Raw genomic sequence first — 23,105 nt, forward strand, 5'->3', positions numbered from 1 at the left:
AGTTCATTATTTTTAAGGATTTTGTCAATACTACGATTTCTTAAAATTATTAAACATTTAACTTCTATTATTCCTATAAAAGTATCATTACGATCATAAATAAGACCATCAGGAGTTGCACTTAGATGAGGATAATTTTGGTGTATCCAAATATCACTATGAATAATTTTTGTATTTGCTAACAATTCGTGTTTTGTAATTGGTATTGGCTCATGTTTAAGTCCATATATCATATATGTCCATATATGTTTAAGTCCATATATCAAATCAACAGTTTTTACATTTTTAGTAAACCGACGTTTATTTTTAAAATAATTATAGCACTGTTGTAATGAAAGTTCTTTCCTATCCAAGTGTTTACCTTTGATTGTAACAGTCTTACAATCTGAAGCTGTTATACGAAACCACCTAGCTTGAAACCAAGTTTCATAATTAGATGCCTGATCAGTATTTGATAATTGAATAAAGAATTTATTTTCAGGAATAATGAGTTTATTATATTCGATTATTGACTGTTCAAAAAAATTAACTAGTGATGTATAAATAGAAATATCGTTTTCAACAAGTTTGAAATCATCATAGAAACTGTAAAAAGTGTTTCCCACATTGATAATTCATTGTTTTCTGCACTGTATGATTGAAGAGATTGTACGAATTGGCTTACACTATTTTTTGAAGCAATATTTCTATATTTAATTGGTCTAGGATCCCATTCAAACAATGATTTTGTGCGTTTGGTCGATTTTTAAAATCTTTATGAAGTTCTTGCGTTTTTTTTACTTTGTTTACCCTTATTCCATTCGCATGGTAAGGCATTCGCATGGCATATTAACTACGTACCCATTTAACAAAACATAATCACTAAGCATAAGAAGTAAACATGCTACGTGTGCACATCTACCAAGACTGTTTGCAATGCAGTTGCATGTTGCTGTTTTTACATGACCACTAACATTGCTTATTATGACAGTTACATCCAACGGTATATCATTTTTCATTGAATGGTGAACACCTGCACATAAATAATAGGTGTCCACTTCAGAAGACTCAATTCCATTTATAGTATTAGAGGTGTAAAAATACTTTCTTGAACATTTTCAATGAAACAACTATCTAATAATGCCCAACCTTTCTTGAGAGGCTTTGCAGTTATAGTCTCATTTAGTTCAACTTCTATGTCATCTTTAGTTGTGATTATATTTTGGTATAATCTTGAAAAGTCTAACTTTTTATAAGAAACATTTTTTATGTATATTATTTACAAAACGTGTTTGTAAAATCTTTAGTCAAAGTCATTTACATTTTTAACAGTTTACTTTTATTTTTTTATCTTTATTAAGTACAGTATTTGGATTCCTTAATTAACAGACTTCTTAAATGCAAATTTTATTAAGTTTTTTAATGAATATTTAGGAGTATTTAGATAAATATACAATTGAAAACATAGTAAAAACCAGGTCTTTCAAAGAAACCAGGTCTTATTTCAAAATGCGTTATCTCGAGAAATTTTAATATATTGAGCTCAAATTTTATACGAACCTACCTAATTGTAGAGTCAGCTCACACAAAAAAAATTTATTAGTTTTGCTGGTCCTTGATCCAATAGCGTATCGTTATGGTGACGTCACGAAATTTTACTGTTTAGAATTCTGGGGTTGATATTCAGACAAACAAATCATTCGTATAAGCATATGCTTGCATTACAATGTATTTTTTATGATTTATGACTATGATAAAGGTTAAAATGGCATTGGACGAAGATTTGAACGAGATTATTTTGTTGCCAAAAGATGTTCATTGAGCATTTTTAGAAAATGATGTTTCCGATTGTAACGTTGATGAGTTAAAATGATAGCTTGCGTGTCATGGACAGAAAAAGGAGGTAAAAGGTCTGAATTAATAGAAAAAGTTTCTTCGTGTATGAAAGTGGGAATTTCAGTTGACAGCAAAGTGGATGGCGGTAAATGGTACGATGCAAAACTATGCAGTATTTCACCATCAACAGTTAGCAATTTATCTTTACCCAAAGTTGGTTGGCATATATTTCCTTTCTATACTATTCCATCTATGTTCAACTATGGTAATGTTTATTACTACATGGTTGAATCAATTTATTAAGAATTTCTTTGAACCAGTTTCACTAATAAAATCGAAAATTAACTCTGTGTTCCTTCAAAACCAGTAAAATATCTTGTAACTTTTCCTCTTTAATTGTTGAATCAATAAAGTCTTTTACCAATTTTATAGCACTTTCACAACAGTCATTGACACAGCTTAATCTCTTTATGAACCTTTGCATTTTTTTATAATCAGAATCATCAGTCCACAAATCAGGTGGACTATCTAACCATTTTGATATATAGGGAACTATTTTAAATAACAGCCTTAAATTTTGATCTACGTAGTCATTAAGTTCTGAATTTTCATTTATTTCTACAGGCTTAAACTTTTTAAGTTTAAAGATTTCAGATCTATTTGACTTTAACAACTGCTGAGCAATTTTTCTTTAACTTTATTGTCAAGACTTTTATCAATTAAACAAAAAACAACTGTTTCTTCAGAAAGATAATAACTGTGTTTTCAATTGTATATTTATCTAAATAAATAAGATAGCTTGATATAAAAGATTGAGGAACATCAGCATCAAAATCTTTCATTTTTATCATCTCTTTAACCGTACACAAATCATTATGAGCAGTAGAAACAATTTGACTTGATTGAAGAAAGTTTTTTGCATGAGCCAAAGCTAAATATATCGCAGCCTTTGAAAATACTGTTTCTTCCTCAAGGGTTAAAAACTTTATGATTGGTTGAGTAAGTTTCATTGCCAAAATGTATAAAGCGTCTGCCATAAATCTAGCTTAATGTTCAGCAGCTGGTTTATGTATAATAAATTCAGGAACTGCCTCCCTTCTTTCCAGAAAAACAATGACATATTGACACAGATGTTTGTAATCATTTCTGGGGAAAGTATGAAGTTCCAAAGCTTTTTTGCGAAAAGAAGATATGGTTAAAAAAAACTTTATTTAGCCATATCTTCTAATAGAGTTCCACTGACTTTGCACCATGGAAACACAGATAACTGATTCATATTTTTTTGAACATTTTCATAATGCATTGGCCAAGCAGTTTTGAATCTCGTATATATAGATTTTGATGGACCTTTGCTTTCTGTTTTAGTGATTGCATTTATTGCATGTAAAATATGTCTTTCTTGAGAATGTTTTCTACAAAGAAGCCTTAACAGAGGTCGATTTAAAAGCTCTTCTAAAATACTTATACAACCATTATTACAACCACTGTTACATCCTGTTGTATCAGCACAAATTCCAATTAAAAAGCTTTCAATTCCAAATTTCAAAAATTCCAAATTCCAAAAAAAGCTTTCAATTCCAATTTCAATTCCATTTTTTATAACATTAAGACATGCCAATGCTTGATCATATTCTTTTCCCGATTGACATTTAACTATGCCTAGCAGATCATCCTGTTATATTTAAATCCCAGTCTGAACTTGTAACAATAATAGCTAGGCGTTCATTTTCTTCAGAAAGATTGTCTTCATTCAAAGCCGTAACTTTTTTTGTATCAATGTGCAAAATTAAATAACTATTTTTACATTATTATTTTCTTTTTTCCTTAATTAATTCTGATTCACTTAAATATAAGTCTTTTCTTATTTTTTCTACTTTTGTCTTTGAAAGTTTTACTTCATTAAGATTGATAAATCCACATCTTATAACTAATACTAATAATCCTGTCTGTACTCCAACAGAAATTCCAAAACGCCCACAAAATGTTGAAGTTTCTTTAATAAGTTCATCAATATCTACTGTTACTGTCACTTTATTTCGTTTTATGTTAGTTGATTGTTTTTCAATTTTATTATAGCTATTATATTGAAATTCTTCATTATCAAAATTTTCTCAAACAAAAATAACTCTTGATTTCCATTAATACAATTGCTATTTGATGAAAATTGTTTTAAATTTGAGTTTTTTGTGGCAGATTCCTCCTTTTGCTCAAACTCCTTGGCTTTCCTTTTGCAAAAATCTCTGTTGGAATAAACTTTTTGATATTTTTTGTCTATTTTATCAATTATCATTGTTCTTGCAGTTTTTTGGTCTTCATAAAATAAAATATCGCATTCTTTTGCATCTTTTGATCGAATTCTATCTTTTTCAATTATTTCATAAATTTTTGGGTGCCTTATGTCAAACAATTCTTTTTCTAATGCCAAAAAATTATTTTCATACAGCTTTTGTGTTTCCCTTTTTTCTGAACGATATGATACCGGTTTCTTGTGATGATATTTGAAATTTAGTAATCTGGAGCAGTGATAAAAATATCTTAAAACGTCGCTCTTTGTAGGCAATGTTCTGCAATCAATTTCGTGGGTTTCTTCTAATAAACAAATTTCAGTATTTAAACGTGTTGATATTGCCATTTTAAATTTAAAGTTACAAAAGCAGCGCAATTTCATAAAATTTATTACTGCGCGCTGTGGTTATTACTCCGCAAAGATTCGGCAGAGCAAATTAAAAAAAAAAAATTCCCTATAAATGTACAAAATATAAAATATTCAAACCTCTAGCAAGGTTAGGAAATTTAAAAAATTTTTAAATTTTTTTCAGGAAAAGTCTTTTATTACAATAGAATAGGAAAATAAGTTGGCAAAGTTGTAATTTTTCTAACTTCTAAAAACGGACCTGCCTAGTGTCCATATACCCAGTATAAGTTGGTTACAAAAGAACTGGAAATGTTGTTTGATCTGTCTGCTTGTCAGTGTGATATTCCAATTAATAATAATTGTAAAGATAGGTGAATATGATTTTAAAACAATTTTTTTAAATGTTGAGTGATAAGAATTTTATATGTCTAGTTACCCTATCCCACCTCTCCCCATCACCACCATCTTTTAAAGTTTGCAGAAGCCTTTGCAACAAATATTTTAAAATGATTTTGATTTGATAGTAAAACAATAAACATTTAGGCAAGCTGTATGTCGATAAAAGAGAGTGCACAATGAAACATAGTTTGTCTCAGTGTTTTATTTTTTTTTGATTAGGTTTTTCTTGACTTTAATTTCTTACAATATTTTTGGTCTCTTAACAAGGATAATATTTGATTGGAAAAAGCTAATGAGCTAAAATTTTTTATGGTGCTACCCAATTCTACTTAGAGTGTTCTGAGGAAAACACTTTATAAAATTAAAAAAAAAGTACTAGGCTAGCAATACGATTTTTACATAAACATATTTTTCTTTCTTTTAAATTTAAAGTTGACAATCGACCCAACGCGTTTGAAAAATTATTTTATTATGGCTTGCTCAGAACATAGAATTACTAATAAAGATTGCAATTTAAAAATTTCAAGCATTTCTGATCATTTTTCATTGAGTTATACTTGTTGGAAAAAACATATCAAAATAGGTCAAAAATTTGTTTAAAACGTGTATAATTAATGACGTCATCAATAAATTTTCATGAAATTAGTGTTAATTTTTTTTATTTTAAATAGTATATACCATTAAAATAAAGTATTTTGAATTATTTTTATTTTTTGAAAAAAAAGTGTTTTTCCCCTGCTAACACTTTAAAAAGAATATTGTGTTTGATTGACGTCACGATGTAAACATTGTTATTCCAACGCCATCTTGTAGGTCAAACAAATGCGCATTAGTTTAATGCAAGGCTAATTACTATTGTCTGTTAATGTTTCCTATGAAAAAAACAGTTAAAAAATTCTTTTTTTTAAATTAAATTTATGTAGAATTTAATTCTCTTTCTTATAATGTAATTAAGTTTTTTTTGTTCAAACTAAAACTCAATGTTAAATAACTTAATTTCTAAACACTGTCAAACAAGGTAATTAACCTAGCAACTAAGTAAATTGTAAATAATTTGAACAATTATAAAGTACAAACAAAGCAAAACCATAAACTTAGCAGAATCTGTGATTTTAGAGGCAGTCAACATTTGTACAAAAAACTTGTAGAGGATCCAAATTATTACGATTTTACTATAAATTTAAAATGGTATAAAGTTTAAATTGTTGAAAATTTATGTTTACCTTAAGCTGAATTTCCAGAATGTTTTTCATAAAGCATAGACTTTTTATTTACAATTTAACTCCTCGCATGGTTGATGGTCATAAATTAAACTTCAAAGTTAAAAGCTTTGTGTTTAAAAGTGGCTGTTATTTACATCGAATCTTCTGTAAAGAAAAGTATACGCACTTGATGAAGATTGAAGTATGAAGGTCTTCATTGGCTTTAAGATAAGTAGGAAGTAGAAGATACGAATCGAATCAAAAAATTTATAGAATAAGTTGTGATATTTTAAAGAACTTTTACATATAGTACAAGTATGTTGTATGTTGATCTTGCGCTACCAAATAAACACTTCTAAAAGCATAAGAAGCTGTTGCAGTAGTATTTATGGCTTGTGCTGCTTAAATAAATGAAACAAATTGGAAAAAGGTCATTCATCATTAAACAGAGTTGAAAAACCTCATGGTATTCATGTATTGCCAGAAAACTGCGAATCGTGTAAAATTGTGGAATGCACGTAAAAATATTGATTATCATTTATAAAAACGATTTTACTTCTTGGATTAGTTAGCAAAGTTTACATTACATTGTTTATCTGGATTATTAATTTTACTACATGAATTAATTAACACACATTTTTGATGTCTGCACAGGTAGGTACACCTTAAAAACTACAACAAAAAATGGTACCTTATAACTGAATATTAAAAGCTCTAACTATAAGGCATTATATTTATATTTAGCAGGAGTATTACTAATGTTTATTTATGTACACAATTGTTTTATACCATATGTATTTTATAGATAAAAATATTAGTAATTTTGTAAATGAGGAAACCAAAATTTATTATAAAAGTGAGAAAAGTACCTTTTGTTGTTGGAAAATCAAACTCAAAGGCAGAGGCAAAAGTCCAGAGGAAAAAAATAAATATAAAAGAACTTTAGATTCAACAAGCTGTGTCTTGGTGCATAGAGAACAACAAAAGAGGCTATGCTGCTTTGCAAAAAAGTATGTTTTCTTTCATCAAAAATCGAGGAACAATTGATCGGAGATTAGATGGAAAAACAGCTCATATAAAAAAGCAAGACCTGAGAATTTTGAAAGCAGAAGAAGAACACGCGATTGTAGAATTCATTAAAAATAAAAACAGGAGTAATCAAGGAATATTGAGGAAGCAAGTTAATAATCTAATTATTGATGTTTTAAAATTAGAGACTATTGCAAAACCAAGAATCGGGGCGGTCGCAATTTTGGTAAACTATCTGATAATGCAAAACATGTTGTTAAGACAGGAAAGTAAGTAAAGTGTTTAGTTACTAAATAAAATATAATGAAAGTTTCTTTATGTAATATATAACACTAGTTATTTGTTTTTTCAAACTATTCCATAAAATTCTAAAATAACTATATTATAAACACAAATTTTAAATTTATCATTGCTTGCTTAATCGTTCAGGCAGAGATGGGAAGCAGAGCACCATGACTTAGTTAAAAAAGACAAAGAAATGTACCAATTAACTGCACAAGGGGTTTGGCAGAGTCACATTTAGGTAAGAAAATAATTAATAATATTGTATTTTGTTGTACTTTCTTTGCTGATGTGCTTAATAATTAAAATAATGAAACATAAATGTCTTAGATTAGCCCTAGGCTGCATTGTAATTGCAAAAACATTTTGAATCTACGTTTTAGATTCGTTAGCTGAAGAACTTATTAAATGTGAGATTTTCACAAACTTAAAAACTAATGCTGCAAAGAGAGTTGGCATATCTTAAGAAGATTCAAATGTAAGTAATATGCAACAAGATAAATTTCAAATGGGTGCTAACTGCATGGCTCAAAATCAAGAGCAAGAGCCTTCTAGCAGCCTTGTTGCAAGTACACCAAAGAAAATATACACACTTTCATCAGCAAATGTTTTTTCAACACCAATTACTCCACATTCGTTTCCAGAATTAGCAAAAATAAATCATCGATATGGATCAGCTAATTATTGAAAATTTATGTTCGAGCTTTCGCAGATGATTATGAAAGAAAGTTATGAAAAAAATTTAAATCTATAAGGTATACCAGGTTTGCTTACAGTAAACAAGGTAAAGCCAAAAGGCATGAATAAAAATATACGTGTCACCAATATTCATGGGTCAATGGAAGCCCAAAACATCATTGAACAGGTCGAGTTGATTGAAATTGGAGATTGAAAAAGGAGAAAAAAAGCAAGAAAAAGATAAAGAAAAAGAACAATTTTAAAATGAAAATTAAAATTTGTTTGCAATGGCATTTTTGCAGTAAATAGTTTTAAAGAGAGGCCAGTCTGCCACGAAATAAAGAAATCAGTATGCAAACTTCTTGTAGAGTTAATGGAATGAAGCCAACAATGATTAAACTAGCACATCAACCGAAACAAATGCTAAATATAAAGGCGTTTTGAATAACGTGAAAAGCGATAACATCAATTAGGAAAATATTTTATGTTGTTTTGAAATGTAACTTATAGATTCTAAAGAGAAATTTTGACTCCGTGTCTCAATGTTTTTATTAACCTTAGTACCCCTTAAAAATAACAAGCATCTCTACTGCTAGTAAAAAGTTCATTTTATCAACCAGAGAAGGATATTGTGAAAAGTTTTTTTATTTTTATTTGTAGCAACAATATAGTTATCTAATAAAAAAGGAATTGCAAACTTATTTTCAAATTGGTGCTAACCCATGCCAAAAAGTGTTTCTTTATTTTAAAACTAATATATTTTTTATTTTTAAATAGTTTTTATCGCATTTTTAAAATATGAAAATAGTCAAACTTATATTTTTTCAGAGAGAGTATTTATATGGAGTCTCAAAACAAATAATATTATGCGCTAAAGCTCATACAGTGCTTGACACGAACATAAATTATGACTTAGTAGTTTTAAAGGTGTTTGTGTTTTTAAAGTGTACTTACCTATAAACAAAAACAGCTCAAACAAAGTTTTTACTCAAAGTTTAAAATGAGTGAAAATCCTAAAAGTAGTAAAGAAAGGTTTAGTTGATTTAAGTCAGCTGAAGAAGAAGATTTTCCGTTCGAAAAAGAATTTGAGTTTTTGTGACATATTAATTATTTTTGCTTTCATTTTTGCATTTTCTCAAAACAATGGTTTTTAATAAGTACAACTTAAAAATATGCTCAAATTTATACAAAAATGCCACACCAGCATATTTAAAAGTATATATAATCAAACGTTTTATGATTTTTAATCGTGTACAGTATGTTTTCAATAATTTACATTATTAATTAAAAAAATCTGTTTCAAAAATTCAACAAAAGTGGAGTTTGTTTTCTTTCTAAAGGAGCCATTACAATAATAATAAGTCTATAAGATATTAAAGTAAGAAAGGATAAACCCCAAAAAGGTAATGTCCATAAAGATCTCCACAACAAGTCGTCGCAATTTTATTTCTAAATTCGTAATATTATAGGGTAGATTAAGGTAATATGAGCACCTTAAGCAAAAATTGAAATAATTTAAAAATAATTAAACTGAATCCAAAATTTTTGCGAATAAACAATATTTAGGGATCCCTTCTTATGATCCACTTAGATATTTGGGCACCCGAAATTTTTACCTAAAAACACAGAGGTTTTAAAAAAATCATAATAATGCTCTTATTACCCAGACCACTTGGTAATATGAGCACTTTAAATTAGTTCACAAAAAAACATTAATTTTGTAAAAAAATACTAAGCACCAGTGTTAGCTTCATTTTTGTGACCGTAACGAAACGTAACGTAGTCAGACTTCATCTTCCCAAAAACCAAAATTGAACGTAACGAAATAATAATTCAACGAAGTTGAACAAAGTTGAACGAAGTTGAACGAAGTTGAACAAAGTTGAACGAAGTTGAGCAAAGTTGAGCAGGATAACTTAAAATATTGAAAACTTCATCACCAATCTGCAATTAGTAAATATATATGAATGTTGCCTCAACTAATAGTTTCAACCTGAGATTAGCAATGGTATTAGGTCAATTTAAGATGTAAATTAATTACCTTAATGCATGAAAAACTAGGATATCAAATGTACTAAATCAAAACTGAAAAAAGATAATCAGGACTTAATACTGGCTATTGCCGCATTTGGGGACCTACATTTTATTTATTTTTATTAAATTTTAGTAAAAAACAAAAAGTTTAGTACTACTATTGTAGAATTATTTCCAATCGTGTAAGCTAATTAATAAACAAAATTGAAATAAAAATTTGACAAAGATAGTAATTCTTTATTAGTATGCTATTTTTTATTTCCCATACATTGAGTAATTTAATAAATCTTGATAAATCTTCACATCATGTTGCCAATTTACTAACAGAAGCATGCTAATTTTTGTTGCTATATGAGAAATGTTGTTAATTGAAATAAAATCATCAACATTTGTTGGCAATCTTGCATTCAGTGATCTGTGCAATAGTTTTAAGCATAACATTAAAAATAATTAATATTTTTACTCATAAAGAAAACTTATGTTGGTAGTTTTAACCTATAATGATTATTTAAGAGAAAAGCATTATTTAGAACATTTACAACTTTAATATTAAAAATTATATATATATATATATATATATATATATATATATATTAGGGCTTTTCATGTGAACACAGGAAAAAATTTTTTTTCTCGGATTTGAATGCATAGTTGTTTATTTTGAGCCATTTGACATAGTAATTGACTGTGGAAAAAATCTTTCCAATCAGATAATGTTTAGGGGGTGCTCAATGACCATAAAGTTTTACGAAAAACGTCAAAAACGTGTAAAAAGTTCCAAAGTTCCAAAAATTTCTAGAACCTGGTTAGTTAGATTTTTTCCACTGAAATATTGTCTGATTGCGTGCTATATAGATTAATTAAAGTGCAGCAGATTAACTGTCATCAGGGCACCAGACTAAAAAATGTCTGCTAGTGTTTAAAACAACTGTGTTTATATCATTTTGTTAAAATTTGTATTCATAATTTTAATACTATTATTTAACTCAATTTAGAATATGTTCAAACAGAATAAAAAGGTTTACAAGTATAAATATTATTTTTATTTGGAATTTCAGTTTGACAACAAATGTATTAATATTTTGATAGTACCTAACCTTAGTAACCTATTACAGAAAACTAGCATGGTAGTCTGGTAGTGTATTGTTTGTTATTAAGTGCAGATAATAATAATTTCTAATTTGAAAATATTTATTTAATTTCTTTAGTAATAATTATTATAATATATTGCTGCAGCTGCATAAACCAACAACTGAATGATAAGTTTGTATAAATGGTATTGAGTTTTGATTTTCTCATAATATTTCAGTTATCATTGAAATGGCAGCATCATCTCGTGTTGCTATCTCTACACGACTTCAAACCAAAATCTTTTTAATTGGACAACCAGAGCCAAATCTTCCAGATAAAGTTCTTCCCTTAACATCTGATGTTTTAAAAACATTTTTTTATCATCTTAATTCAACCAAAAAGTCAGTGCCTGAAAGTCTTAAAACAACTGTTGATGAACTGATTATTATTTGGAATAAAGCCCGTATTCCGACAGCATTTCATCCGAATGTAGTCTTAAAGTTGAAAACTTTAGTCCAGGAATGTATATTAATAAAAAAAAAATAAATCCAGATTGTCAGATTCTCAGAAATCGAGAGAGAAATCATTTACAGACACCATTGGCCTACTTTTTGACATTGCCCACAAGGATGCTGAAACCATGATCAGAATTGAAGAAGATAAAGAATTTTTATTGGATCAGAGATGTCAGAGAAAAATGGTGATGTTTGGAGAGGACAAAGAACTTTCAAAATTAGAAGAAAGAAATGAAGCAAGGAAACAAGCAGAGAGAGAACGAAAGCTAAAAGAAGAGCAAAGACAATCTGGTGCGAGTGCAATAGTTCCTGTTATTGAACCTTTACATGACGAAAGTTATAGTGATGACAACGATAACGATGCTGTTGATAATGACAAAATGGTTGATAGAGATTTTGAGAAAGAAATCCCTCTTTATTACAGACAACAAGTCAGTAAAGCAAGTTCTTCAGGGTCAGCTGAATCAAGTTTAGCAAGTACTCCAAAACGACAATGTATCTTAGATACAATTCTTGACTCGCCTGATGTTTCATCAACATTAGACAGAATTAATCTATCTGACACAAAATTTACTATACTAGCAGCAGCAATTGCAAGGGCTGGTGAACAGAACCTCGATGATGGATCATTGTCACGTTCTACAGTCCGTAGAAAACGAACCTATCATCGATCAAATATTGAAGCCACTGTTCGAACTGAATTCTGCGATTTGGACAAACCACCATTAATCGTCGACTGGGATGGCAAACTGATGATAGATCGTACAAATTCTGCAGCCCCTAAAGCAAATGTTGACCGGCTATCTGTAGGTGTGACAGGTCACAATGTTGACAAAATACTTGGAATAGCAAAACTATCAGCTGGAACTGGAGAAGCCCAAGCAAAAGCAGTTATTCATCTGCCTTATTTCTGGGACATAATTGGTGATGTTATTGGAATGAGTTTTGATACTACAGCCTCTAACACTGGCTCCAAAAATGGTGCATGTGTAGTTCTAGAGAAACATATAGGTAGAAATTTGTTATATTTCGCTTGCAGACACCATGTTCATGAGATCATAGTAGCAGGAGTGTTTGGATCACTATTTGGACCATCATCTGGTCCCAACATACCTCTTTTCCAGAGATTTCAGCAATATTGGCCCAAAGTTAATCAAGGAAATTTTAAACCTCTGGATGACATTCGAATGAAAATACCCCTGGTGCAAGAACTACAAAATGAAGTGATTGCATTCCTCAGAGAAAACCTGCATGTTAAAATGCCAAGGGATGACTACAAAGAAATCATGGATCTCTGTCTGTTAATACTTGGAAAACTACCTGATCAAGAAGAGAAAAATTATCATTTCAAGATCCCTGGTGCTTATCACATGGCTCGCTGGATGGCCAAGGTTATTTATTGTTTTAAGATTTATTTATTTCGTGAAGAGTTCAAGTTGACCACAAAAGAGGAAAAAAATCTCTGTGAATTTTGCTTATTTGCTAGTCTGGTTTATGTAAAATCTTGGATATCATGCACAAATGCCAGCGATGCTCCAGTTAATGACTTGTTTTTGTTTCAGCAACTTAAGCAGTTTGCAGTTGTGAATAAAACGATTTCCGAAGCAGCAGTCATGAACTTTCAAAACCATTTGTGGTACCTTTCACCAGAATTGGTCCTACTAGCTTTGTTTTCAAACAAACTTCAAACGGAAGAGAAGCGAAAAATGATTTCCAACATGAAATTTCACGGTGAGAACTGGTCTGAAAGGTTGATCAAATTAAAGAACATTGAAAGTCTAGAGAAGAAATCTCTGGACATGCTGGTGACATCAGTTTCAGCAAGTGCGTTGCGGTCGATGAAGGTTGATATTGATTTTCTGTTCAACAACGATCCAGCTACCTGGAATGATTCCCCAGAATACCAAGAAGGAAAAAATTTAGTATATTCATTGAAAGTAGTAAATGATGCTGCCGAACGATCTGTGGCTTTAATGTCGATGTTTAATGAATCGATTACAAGGAATGAATCTGAAATGCAGAGGCTAATTCAGGTGGTTGAGGATCACAGAAAGCGAGTGCCAGAAAGTGTACTCTGAAGAGTTATAGTCCTCGCTAGCATTAACATTGCACGAACTATAACATTACAATAATTAAATGTTAATTGCTCATATGTTTTTTTGTTTATAATTCGTATTTTAATCAATGACAAAGAGTCAAAAATCCTTGTGTTTTATTTTGGAAAAATTCTGATATAACAAAAACCGCAGAACTTTAGTCGTATTGCACTATTTTATTTCATTAATTTCTCTGCTAATAAACCAGTCTAAAGTGGATGTGGATTGTAATTTGTATTCAGAATTTAATATTTAGAGATAATTAAAACTGATCAAATCTGAAAAATCTAATTAACCGGGTTTTAGAAACTTGTGGAACTTTGTTACTTTTTCCATGTTTTTCACATTTTTCGTAAAACTATATGGTCATTGAGCACCCCCTAAACATTATCTGATTGGAAAGATTTTTTGCACAGTTAATTACTATGTCAAATGGCACAAAATAAACAACTATGCAATCAAATCTTAAAAAAAAATTTTTTTTGGACAGCCCTAATATATATATATATATATATATATATATATATATATATATATATATATATATATATATATATATATATATATATATATATATATAAACATATTGCTATGAATGATTAAATTTTAGATGGGACCTTTTTTTGTTCCATTTTGTTTTTGTTTTCAAAATGTGATTAAAATGAAATATTTTGCTAGTGATTTGGGAGTGCTTGTCATTAGTTAGATACTTTAAAACTTTAGAAATGACAGAGACTAATGTTAGAGCATCAGAGTTATGGGAGCATTTTGAAGACTGTGAGCCAGATGCTGATGGTGTCCTAAAAGCTAAATGTAGACTGTGCACTAATGTGACACTACGCCGTAAAAATCTTTCAACAGCTGCATTGTGGGGTCATCTCAAGTCAAAACACAAGAAAATTGCAGCAGAAGTACTTAAAAAGAAAGCCTTTCGAAAAAGACAAGCAGCAATTGAATCTGCTGATATTTTAGAAGCAGGACAAAAGTTAAATCAGTGTGACAAAGGTAAGATACTAATATTTTTTTGCTACAGTGTGGGTTTATAGAAATTTTATTCCTATTTAGTAAGGTACTTATTTCAAGTAAAAAAATTCAACATGGTTTTTATAAACCTCTGGCTTAAAGATATTGTTTGAAAGAAAACTATTTTTCAGCTGATTTTAAGTCTTAAATCCCAAAAAATTTTGATAAGAGTATTTTTGTGCATTTATTTCTGTGAAAGGAAAGATTTTACAGCATAACTATCAAAAAGATAATGTACATATTAGAGAAAGGACAAGAAGAAAGTTAATACAAGTAAAAATGACTCAATCAATAAACTTTAAAAACTCAACTCGAATTGATTCATTTTTACAAAATTTCAGTAAGTTCTAAATGAAAGAGGGATATTTAATTGAGTTTTTTTAAATTCAGCATCTAAAAATGCCCATCAAGCTGTTACATATTTAGTTTTGTGATGGGGTTCATAGCATTTTTATTGCAAACTTTGGCTGCTTCTTAAATTAACAAAATAAACAATTTTAACACCTGAACACGCATTAAGGTGAGATAGCTTAATTCAAGTTTAGGCCTTAAAAATAAGTTCCACAGTAAAACTCTGAACTAAATAAACATTGGTTTATGAAACAGAATATTGAGTTCATAATGAAATCAGTTTTTAGACACATTTTGAAGGAGTGAACTTTGCTAACTCCCAACTATTTATCTTTAAAGATGTTGAAAAAACCGGGCTCAGTCGCATCAATTCTCTAAATTTGGCCCTAATGGGCCTAAGGTACCTTTTAAACTAGAAAGACCCTCTTGAGTAAACATTGGAACTGAGTTAAAAGGTACCTCATTAGTGAACTTTTTAAGTATGAATTTCTATTTGTTTTAAAAGAATTCTTCTGTTCCACAGACACACAGATAGTTTAGGCTAGGTTCAATAATTTGAATTCTCCAATAAAGTTCCTTTAGGTCCACCATAAAAGAGCAGAATACTCATGCCTAATATATAGTGAAAAATCAGGAATCATTCCATTTTTGCAATTGTACCACTGTCCTACTCAACCGAAAAATGAATGCCTAATAAGGAGATAAATAAAATAATGAAAAATGTAAATAAATTATTTAGATTTGAGATGTATAGAATGTTTCTGATGACTGAAAACAATAATATTTTTTCAGGATCAGACAGTCTACAAAGTCCTTCAAACTCAAAAAAAATTCGTGAAGAAAGTGCTGTGTCAATTGCATCATTCCTCCAGCCAAAGTATTCTACTTACGACAAGCGCCAGCTTCAGTTTTACCTGGATTTCATGAGGTGGATTGTTGCACTCTCGATGCCTTTCAGTGTTGCTGACCATGAAGAAACAAAAGAATTTTTTAAGAAGCAGCTGCCAAAGGTCACAGCAAAGTTCAAGCTTCCCTTACTATATGAACAGATTCATAAAAAAATCTTAACAGAGTTAGAACAAGAGCTACCTGAACTTGATGGTTTTGCTCTTACTTCAGATATGTGGACATCAAGAGCTAATGAAGCTTACATGAGTCTTACCTTGCATTTTGTCAATAGAAATTTCAACCTCATTAATAAAGTCATCAGTTGCAAGCATTTTCATGGATCTCACACTGCAGTGGCAATAGCTGTGGAAATAGACAAACAAATTGAATCTTTGCCAAATGTCAATTCAGAATGTGAGAAGGTAGTGGTTCATGATGCAGCTGCAAATATGAGGGCATCCTTTCCAAACAGCTCTCAACTTTCTCACTCATTACTATGTGCTGATCATGCAATCAATCGTGTCTTGCAGAAAGCTGTTGAAGGGTGGGAACCAATTCAAAAGGCAAAAACGAAAGCAACCCTGCTCTCCAGCAAAACCCATCGATCAACTTTAGCTAATGAGCTGATCAAGAAAGCTTGCAAGGATGTTGGAGGTATAGTTAGTTTATACTAAATCACTATTTTGAACTTTTTTTCAATTGTCTTCTGCTATTGTAAAAAATTAGGAATTAAAATTTAAAGTACCCAACCATTCACAATGCCATATTTAAAAATAGCAAGTTGTAGTTGTGTTGCATTATACACAGATTATATAAACATTTTTTATAGATTTTATTTCTGGAAAGAAAAAAATTGATGAATTTTTCATATCCTAGCATATATATATATATGACTCCATTGTAAAAAACTAAATAGCGCTAACTCTGTCTGTACAAGAGTCAAAAGAATTTTTAATAAAACAGTTGAAGGTTAAAGAGTTCCTTTACAAAAAGGGAATTTTTACCACATCAGATAGACAACCCTACTGTTAGTTAACCTCATTTAAAAATTGTCACCCCAAAAAAATATTGCCACAAATATCTTTTTGATATTTATTTAAAACAATGCCAAATAATCGTGATTTAACAAAAATATTCCATTGAGTTATATTAAATATGAACTTAGTATTCCAAAATAAATTACTGAACACTATTTTAGAGTAAAGCTCATAATATGAAATGTCACTTATGAATTCATATTTTTATCTGTCCTCAGTTTTTGATGGAGGAGAATTACGATATTAATTTATTTTTTATATTCTCCTAATAACTGAACATTTTTTTATGATTTCATATTCACAATTGCTCTTAACTTCAAACTTCATGTTTTACTTGCTTCCAATACCACACTCATGGTCTCATTCCACTGAAGTACTACTCATCAAAATAAAATTGAAATTAGACAGGCTCATTGAGCCTATAAGACTATAGTACTTTCTTTGTCTAGGTAAACACACCCATAAATGGTACCTTAAACAGTGTAAATTCCCTTTGTAATCTGCAGGTTCTGAGACCTCAATTTGAAGATAAATGTTTACCCATATTCTGATTTTCCATGTTAGTGGAGTATTTTTTCCTCACAAGACTTCACCAAACTCCTTGATTGTCCAATAACCAAAAGAAGAAATATTTTATTGTTGAAATATCATAATCCACTAACCCAGGTGGATTTACTAGATACCCGAGTCAGTAAAATAGGGTTCATCAAGTCATTCATTTGAACTCCTGCATTTGAAAATAAAAGTAAATAATGTACTTCTAAATAGACAACATAACTATAAAAATAGTGACTAATTCTAGTAGAAGCAAGTCTATCTTGCTAGCCTGTATAATACTTGAAAATAAATAAAAATAGTTTAATTGAACACCATTGGTAGTGTGATCCTTAAACTTAAATACTTTAAATGATTTTTTAAATATTTCTTTTTTTCAGTGGCACCAATTAAAGTCATCACTCCTGTTTCGACCAGATGGAATTCAAATGCAATGATGATTAAATCCATTCTCAAAATTCAACCAGCATTAGAACACCTTCAAAATTAGAAATATGACTTTATCCCTACACAAGCTGAGTTACAAATTCTAGCAATGATTTTTCCAATCCTTGAGCTCTTCAAAGAACTTTCTGAAAAGATTTCTGCAGACTCAGTTCCAACTATTCATCTTATTTGTGGTGAACTGTATCGAATTTAACACTTACTAACAGATAGAGTCAATACATCGGATGACTTGAATATTCAGAACTTTGCAACTAAACTTTTGGAACAGCTTGAACAAAGATTTGAACAAAGCAAGATCTGTATGCTTTGTCTCATTTACTTCATCCGTCCTACAAAAGAGCTGTTTTGCACAAAATAAATCTATTTAACAACATCAAGAAAAAACTTATAGATAGTCATTCATCTGGAAACAATGCAAACCGTCAAAGCATTCCAGAGGAGTCAAACATCATAGATCAAACAGACCCTTTAGAACAACAGGTGTATGAAACCAATTGGAAAGGTACTGCCATCTGTTTTGTTAAATATTTAAGGGTCAGGGCAAAAAAATCAGGTCTATAATATTTCTTCATTTTCATCTTTCAAATTTGAATAGTGATTGAGTAGATATTGCTTCCTGTTCTGCTTTATTTTAACTTAAATTAATTCCTGATTTGCCTGTGGACCCAGATATCAAATTTAAATACCTCTTTTTTGCTTTATTTTGACATTAGTTAATTGGTGATTTGACTACTTAAAAAACTTTATATCAACAAAAATTTAATGTGTCTTAAATTATCAGGGCCTTATATGTATGTAGATCTTAGAAACTTTGTAAAATAATAATCTTTTGAAGTATGTAAGAAGTTCTAATGATCGCTGTAAAGACTTTGATCTTATAATACAAGAAATAGTTAAATTCCCAATTTTAACCTAGCCTGCATTTAGATACAGTCTAAACTTTAACACGTACAGTAGAATAGTTGGTATTCTAATAAAAGTCTTGGTTAACTATAATATTTATTGTTTCAAGTTAAAATAGTTTTGACAGAAGATTTTCGTTAAAATAATCTTAGTACAATAACTGTGTTTAACTTTTGAAATTTGTTTGAAAGAACTTTTTCCATAAGTTTTTGTGAATTCAAAACTAGAAAAAAGAAGTATTTTCTTTTTTTATAAAAAAATTGAAGACCGCTCAAGGTGAGGGTTGGTTTTGAATTAGCTAAATATTTTTCATGAAGGGTGGTTCTAGGTAAAAGATTTTGCGCACATGGCTGGAAATTTACACTGCAGTTTAGCAGGGTGAGTTTCAAAAACTTGTTTATGAAGTTCTTATCATAAAAATTTTTAAATACTTATTGTTACTTAGTGGCTTTCAATACAAATTTGATAATTTATTTAATTCAAATTATCTTATTTCTTTATGTAATATCCCCAGTAAATTATATGAAAGGTCCTACTAAGTTTCAGACATTGTTGATTCAACTAAAATAACTTTTGTGTCATTTATTATTGGGTCACTATAGAGTCCAAACCATTGGGTATGAACAAAATGCCTATAGCTAATCTACACCTATCTTTTATCAGTGATTGCTCATATAAATCTTTTTGGGCTATTGCCGTCCTAAATGTTCAAAGACAAAAATGTGGCAATTTGCCAATACTTTTCTTTAACTTGTTAAAGCAATTTAAACATTTTATTTAACTCTAACTTACTAATTCTCCATTTTTAGATTTATGTTTAATTTATAAACGTATAATTAATTCCAGCTGCTTTTAATTTTTCATGCAATGTTAAAAATTTTCTTAAAAAGGAGCCATAGTAATATAACAATGTGATTAATTTCAGACTGTTCATCAAACAAAACAAAATCAAACATGGAGGAAGAACTTGATAAATATTTGGCAATGCCAAGGCCAGATCCCAAAGAACTGGATATTCTGATGTGGTGGAGAAATAGTTCAACCTCTTTGCCATTACTCTCAAAGCTGGCACGAAAACTTCTTTGCATTCCAGTCACTTCTGCTTCATCTGAGTGAATTTTTTCTGTTGCTGGGGGCATTGTTACAAATCAAAGACACAACCTTGATCCAGAAAATGTGCACATGCTTGTTTTCTGTCATTCAAATATGGCAAAAATAAAGAGAAATCTGGCAGAGAGCATTGAAACTGAAGAGGAAAAGAAACAGCGTGGGATAGAGAAACACTTACAGTAAAAACTGACCAGATATTTTTGTATAGTGCAGTTAGTGAACAGCTAAAAATAATAAAAAATTAGAGACAGAAAAAATCTCGAGTAACAAATATCTCGAATTTCTCAATTTTTCCAAGTTTTTTTTTTTAAAGACTATCTAGCAGAAGTAGGGGGGGGGGGGGGCAATCCCCAGTGTTATGGGATATCCAGCAGAACTTTGGGGTGCAATTTTGGTAAGATATTGAAGAATATTAATTAAAAAACTAATCGTAGTATCATGCAATTAGCAAAACATTAAAATTGGAGATTATATTTTTTAATTTTTTTTTGTAAAATCCAAGATTTTTGTACTTTTCATTCAAGATTTTATCCATGTGCCTAAAACAGCACGTCTAAATGTTTTCTTTTGTGTTTTTCTTGAATCACCCTTATCCCACATGCAGAAATTAAATTCGCATTTCAGTCCGAATTTAGTCCATACCTTGTTTTGGAACAAATTTACTATAACAGTTAGTCTTATTGCAGTTGAACAATTCTTTTGATTAAATACTATCAGTACCTAATAGCTTTTGTAAAAAACTAGTGCAAAGAACAGAAAAGATGCTTTTGCAAATTTTCACCCTACAACGAATAAAAAATTTTGCTAATTATTTTTTGCCCAAAGCTTAAATGAAAAAAAAAGTTTTCTTCTCCCATCACTTCAGTCAAACAATTTTGTTCTAAATAATGGAATCAAAGTAAACTCTCTGATATAAATGCCTAATCTTGTAAGAATGTTAATGAGGAAAGTGGGGGCTACACCACTGCTTTAAACATTTGGGTTTTTGGAATTTAATTTCAAAATTGTGTTCCAATATTTTGTAATATTCACAAATTTTAATGTATCCTTTTTTATTGCAATAAAGTTTCATTTCTCTATTTTGTCTTCAATTGTTACAAATAGTTCAATACAAAAAATTGTGCTTAATTGGTTGTTTAAGGGTTGTAATTTAATAATTCAATAAAATTAATGATAAATTGGCTTTTAAGCAAATGTTTTTCCTTTACACTATTATTGCTAACAAATTACACAATATTTTTGGAAACTTTGCCAAGTCTAATTTTAGTTCAAAAAGTACAGGCTTGAGACCACATTTTCGCAGGCTTAGGCTCGACTTTCTAAAATCACACTAAACTCTGGCTTTAACATCTTCTTAAATTTAATTTTGGTTATTTATACTAGCAATAGAAATCAGTGGTTTTTAAAAGTTAATTAGGTTGTTCAAAAATGTATTTGGTTCAACTACGTTTAACTAAGATGATTAATACAAAAATACCGCAAATAAACGTTACGTAATTGAAACAAAACTACTTTACGTTTATTTACGTTCAACTTCGTTGACCGTAGTTAAACGTAGTTGAACGAACGTAACACTGATGCTTAAAAAATACCAACCTGACAATTAGAACCAATTTTTGGAATATAATGATTCGTTATTAACAAAACTTATCATTAAAAGATCAAATTTTAAGCCACTTTTTGTTGAAACAATACTGCTATGTTTTCCGCAAGAAAAAAAAAAAAAAATTACTTCGTCATTTTTTCAATTTTATATACTCAAACCTTTGAACGATAAAAATTCAATTTTTTGAATTTAAATTACAGAAAAAAATTTAGTTTTGATAAAATATTAACAAGTTTTACTAAATTTTGTTTTTATTCAAAAAACCAAATAAAACCACTGCTTTTTTAGGACTTTAAACTAGGTAATTTCAATGAAAATCACTGATATGAAAATAAAATCACAAAATTTGAGCATGCTCATATTACACAGAAATGGCATCTTTAAATAAAGTCAAAACTAATTAGTTTTTATGCATTGTTTTTCAAGCCAACAAGGATTGAATTTTTAGCTAACATTTTTTTGTTTATGAAAAAATTAATTTCATTATTTTAGCACCAAAATTTCGCGCCACAGATTTATTCATGCGTGATGATATTATTTTAAAAACGCAAAAAATTTAACAGCGTTTTAATTAGATGATACTCGCTAAATACTGAATATAGATTTACACTAATTTTACTGATTCCTGTAATCACCACATAAAGTCGATTCAAATAATACATAGCAACTTTAACTTCACTGCTTACATATAAGAAATCTTTAAGTATGCTCATATTACCAAGGTGCTCATATTACCCTAATCTACCCTATATATATTTTTATTTCAACGAGGTGTTTAGCTGTATATATTGTTGTGAAAATAGAGGAACATGCTCAAACATTACAGGGTGGTGCTGCAATTCGCTATGATGCAAAATTACAGATTGTTAGTGGGGTAGACCCGTATAAATTAAAATGTAACGAATAGAAACAAATCATAAATCACTTCCTTCCGTGGAGTACTTCTGTAAAGTATGCGCATATTCCTAATTGTATGCCTACAAGAAAATTATTTATGAATGAGGCTAAATATATGTATTTTTGAAGCATACAAGAAAATTAATATGGAATATCAATATCGCAGAGATTTTATTTTGTTCTTTATAAGCTGAATTAAAAAAAAAAAGGTATGAAAAAGTTGGTGTTCAATAGTACTTAAAAGTCCTGCTACAATGTTACATTTAAACATTTACTTAATGCTGCAATTCACTCACAGCGCCTCTTAGATGACAATTCTAGCATTGTCATTTAAGAGTACTGTATTGATGCTTAATAATAGCAGGGAATCTGTGGAAAGACATCTGGTCACGGTCTGCTTTACTTGAGTAACCGTTGACAAAACAAGTAATTGGCATAGTTTTGCTAACAAGGTAAAATAACCTATAGGTTCTATTAAATTAAAAAAAAAAAATACTTTTACACAGGTATGAAAGCAATATTTTTTAAAGTG

The sequence above is a fragment of the Hydra vulgaris genome, chromosome 04 (genome assembly GCF_038396675.1).
Source record: "Hydra vulgaris chromosome 04, alternate assembly HydraT2T_AEP".
NCBI classification, from domain to species: Eukaryota; Metazoa; Cnidaria; class Hydrozoa; order Anthoathecata; family Hydridae; genus Hydra; species Hydra vulgaris.